The following is a 4381-nucleotide window of genomic DNA, read 5'->3' as shown; positions in this document are numbered from 1 at the left end:
CATGTAAAATATAGATTCCACCTCACAATGTTGTCATAATATCACGTTTTAATTATTTTTAACGTTTAACACTTCCGTAACAGATTAGATAACTGAAAAAGGAGACAGTGGAAATAAATGAAAGTACATAATTTGCGCTGTATTATATACAATCATACAATAACTAGGTTATTAGGTCAAACAGGACCTTGTATGGAAAGCAGTTTATTTATAAACAACTTCATGCTTGCTCATTGTTAGGTTATATAAGAATCTCAAATTTCTAAGAAATGATTTGTGCAGCACTGTTTTTGTTCACATATAATCAAAATTTAGCACGTTGAAAATCAAGAAATTCCAGATAGCAATCATATTACATGATTATTTTGTGTTTTCAGGCATACGGAAGTGTGATGGACAAGCAGGCTTTTGACACACCAGTGAATTCATAACAATCCTCGGAGATTTACTAGACAAAGTGTAAGTATCCATTGACTACTATCTGTGATCGCTAATAGACATAAGTATAATTATGTATGTATATGCGTACATAATATATGTATATGGATGTGTATATTATACATATTTTTGAGGGGAGGGGGTTGTCCTGGACCTACGGTTCTCGACGCTTAATTCTTCTGTTTATTAGCTAAGATTTTTGGATGAACTAGGCAGGCGCCACAAATCATCTGAAGATATTTTTTTTGCCATAAAGTGTCCGGGTTGTAATATGTTTCTTTATGCAGTTAACTTCGATGTAGATAGTGTTAAATGAGATTATCAAAAAAGCTTTCAAGGAATTGAAACGCTAATTCCGTCAGTCTTTTTTTTTTATATAGGGTTTCTCCATTGGTTCTCTCTCTCTCTCTCTCTCTCTCTCTCTCTCTCTCTCTTCTCTCTCCTTGTTAAAGCAGCGTTACATAATCACAGTTCTAGACACCTTTTAGCATCTTATCCTACCATTTGCCAATATTTGTAACAAACTAGAAGTTACAGTTGTTCACTAACAACGAATAGGGGGTTCTCTTATGACACCTATATTTGGGTACTTTGCCAGCGTGGTATCATAAAGATGTCAGACGACGTTGGGGAGGGGGGGGGGCTATTAGACAAAGTTTACCTTTCATCGTGAAGGAAGACCTTGACTTCCATGAATACTATCAACCTGAAAATGACAATACACGGAAACAGATTACCTGAAAGTGTGTTAGTTATTGTTCTAATTCCTCTTCGAGGCGTTGTACTTGAGATTGGCCGCTTTCTTTCTTTTCGGCTTTTCATGATTTTGCTCTTTTAAATTTTGTGCCATTTTTGTCATAAAGCATAATTCTTTCGCTCGTGATTACAATAGTTATAAAAAACATTTTGACATTTATTCTGACGTCACCACTTTCAAGGCTTTTTAATATGTCAAGCTTCGGCAGACGTAAATTTAGTAGAAAAATAACGACCTTAAGACTCGAGCAGTTTGATCAGTTACTATGCACCTGCAGAATGTGGAACGTTCTCCCATTTGCGATAGGTTAAATACTACGGCATCGGTGACCGTGATAGTTGCGACGCCAGCAAGGAATATACATATTTTTGAGGAGAGGGGGTTGTCCCGGACCTACGGTTCTCGACGCTTAATTCTTCTGTTTATTAGCTAAGATTTTTGAATGAACTAGGCAGGCACCACAAATTATCTGAAGATATTTTTTTTGCCATAAAGTGTCCGGGTTGTAATATGTTTGTTTATGCAGTTAACTTCGATGTAGATAAAGTTAAATGAGATTATCAAAAACGCTTTCAAGGAATTGAAACGCTAATTCCGTCAGTCTTTTTCTTTTTTATATAGGGTTACTCCATTGGTTTTCTCTCTCTCTCTCTCTCTCCTCTCTCTCTCTCTCTCTCTCTCTCTCTCTCTTAGAAGTCACAGTTGTTCACTAACAACGAAAAGGGGTTTCTCTTATGACACCTATATTTGGGTACTTTGCCAGCGTGGTATCATAAAGATGTCAGACGACGTGCTCTTAGACATTTACCTTTCATCGTGAAGGAAGACCTTGACTTCCATGGATACTATCAACCTGAAAATGACAACACACGGAAACAGAGTACCTGAAAGTGTGTTAGTTATTGTTCTAATTCCTCTTCGAGGCGTTGTACTTGAGATTGGCCGCTTTCTTTCTTTTCGGCTTTTCATGATTTTGCTCTTTTAAATTTTGTGCCATTTTTGTCATAAAGCATAATTCTTTCGCTCGTGATTACAATAGTTATAAAAACATTTTGACATTTATTCTGACGTCACCACTTTCAAGGCTTTTTAATATGTCAAGCTTCGGCAGACGTAAATTTAGTAGAAAAATAACGACCTTAAGACTCGAGCAGTTTGATCAGTTACCATGCACCTGAAGAATGTGGAACGTTCTCCCATTTGCGATAGGTTAAATACTACGGCATCGGTGACCGTGATAGTTGCGACGCCAGCAAGGAATATCAAATCAGTCACACTTAACCTCTCAGGATTTTATTAAAATATTTAAACCCCCTGGAGTTATACTAGGTGGATAATAGGCGAAAGTGAGGCATAGTCTAAAGGAAAGGAAAATAGTATACATGAATTAAGTTAGAAGTAACACAGGTACTTCGAACCTGACTATTCTGTTATGTACTCTTACAAATTTAAAGGTGAAAGCTTGTGCATCACCAGAAGTAAATTAGCACACAAATACTGTACTTGATGAGTTTGATAATGTTTGATCTCTTCACCATTAGTAGGTACAAGGCATATCGATACTACTTCCCAAGCTAAATCTTTGCCCCTATTTTTAAGTATCATTCGTACAATCATCGAGCAAGTATGCACTATCTAGTTTATATAACATGCCTTCGGGTAATTTTAGTTTAAGTTACTGCACGTATTTAAGTTGACGCAAATTTTGTGATTAAGCGATAGAACAGAAAGGTTTTCATTGGTCTGTTTGACTGGAGGCTAAAACTATCAGAATGTCTTATCTAGAATTATAGTTTTAATCCTTTTTCCAAATATTTTAAGTTCATTGTTAGGGTTAGGATTCACTTATATAATTATTGCACGGTTTTTGAAAAATTAATTTGGTAGAAATCATCAAAGGAAAACGAGAAGCTGCCGTGATAGAAAACGGGATGGGGAGTGGCTGCATTTTGAAGAATCACGTCTCGCTCTGTGCGACACCACTGAGGCTGTTAAAGCAATCACAGATTATAAAGCATTTCCTTGACAAGCGGTTGCAAGCATCGGTGGTTCAGTGGTAGAATTCTCGCCTGCCACGCGGGAGGCCCGGGTTCGATTCCCGGCCGATGCATACCTTTTCCCAGATTCAGATAATATGGGGAAAGATTTAATTGTCACTAAAAGCAACCGTGAACGATGTCATAGCAAAGGTTCCAGCCAAGGTATATAGAATGGTCAGGTAGAGTCATTTGTTGGGGGTTGCGGCTTATCGCCCCAAGAGCCGCGCCACCTGGAGGCCAGGTCAGGGCGAGAAGTCACTCAGCTACCGTTTCATTCAAATGTATATCCCAGGTCACTTCAATCATCTCTGTATTGATTTATTTTTACATTCTTCGAATACAACCAGTTTTGATTTTTTATATAATCTAAGCTATTATTTAAATAATGCCAAACAACTGCGCCGTGTTTGGTTGTTATTCAAATAGTAGAAAAAAAGGAGGTATCCTTTTTCCGATTCCCTCGTGATGAGGAAACAAGACGGAAATGGGTTCATCGTTGTTAGAGAAAGGACAACTTTAACCCTACTACTCATCGCATATGCAGTAAACATTTTGAAGAAAATGCATATAAAAGCAGGAACTTCTTGGATCGCGAGCCCCAGCAATGAAATTCAGACGTATGAATGTGAGGAAAGCAGTGCAGCTTCTTTCGGAAACAACATCTAAAGCTTTAGATTTTTATTGAGGGCAGGGACTTTTGAAGAGCATGTCCTGGGAAAGTACAAGGGACTTTATAAAGCTTGCCGACTCCTGGTTTGATGTGTTCAATTCAAGGGTACATTATGACAGAAAAAAATCTAGACATGCTTATGGGATGCAATTGACGGAACAGAATAAAATCCTTGACAATATGAAGTGTACTGCTGGAACAATGCGAGTTTGCAAAAATAATAAGATCTATCAGTTCCAAAAGGGACTTATTGTGAAATGTAAATCCTTGCCAAGGTTGCATGATATGTTGATAAGTAAATATGATGTATCATACATAATTACCTCCACCAAGATGGACTGGAAAACATGTTTGGCTGTCTTAGACAAATGGGTGCAACTTATGATCATCCTACGCCAGTTGAAGTCAAACACAGAATAAGGTCATATTTACTTGGCAAAATAAACTCTAACCGGAAAAAATTATAACTCGATGAAG

At 37.5% G+C, this 4381-nt stretch overlaps 1 non-coding gene across 1 annotated transcript; it reads left to right on the top strand.

The window, feature by feature from the left end:
• The first annotated feature begins 3234 nt into the window (after positions 1-3234).
• On the top strand, positions 3235-3305 carry Trnag-gcc (transfer RNA glycine (anticodon GCC)). The gene has a single exon. It is a non-coding gene; the product is annotated as a tRNA-Gly (tRNA).
• Positions 3306-4381: the final 1076 nt, after the last annotated feature.

Source organism: Macrobrachium nipponense, chromosome 13, assembly GCF_015104395.2.
Source record: "Macrobrachium nipponense isolate FS-2020 chromosome 13, ASM1510439v2, whole genome shotgun sequence".
Taxonomy (NCBI): domain Eukaryota; kingdom Metazoa; phylum Arthropoda; class Malacostraca; order Decapoda; family Palaemonidae; genus Macrobrachium; species Macrobrachium nipponense.
This window is presented reverse-complemented; position numbering and strand designations above follow the sequence as displayed.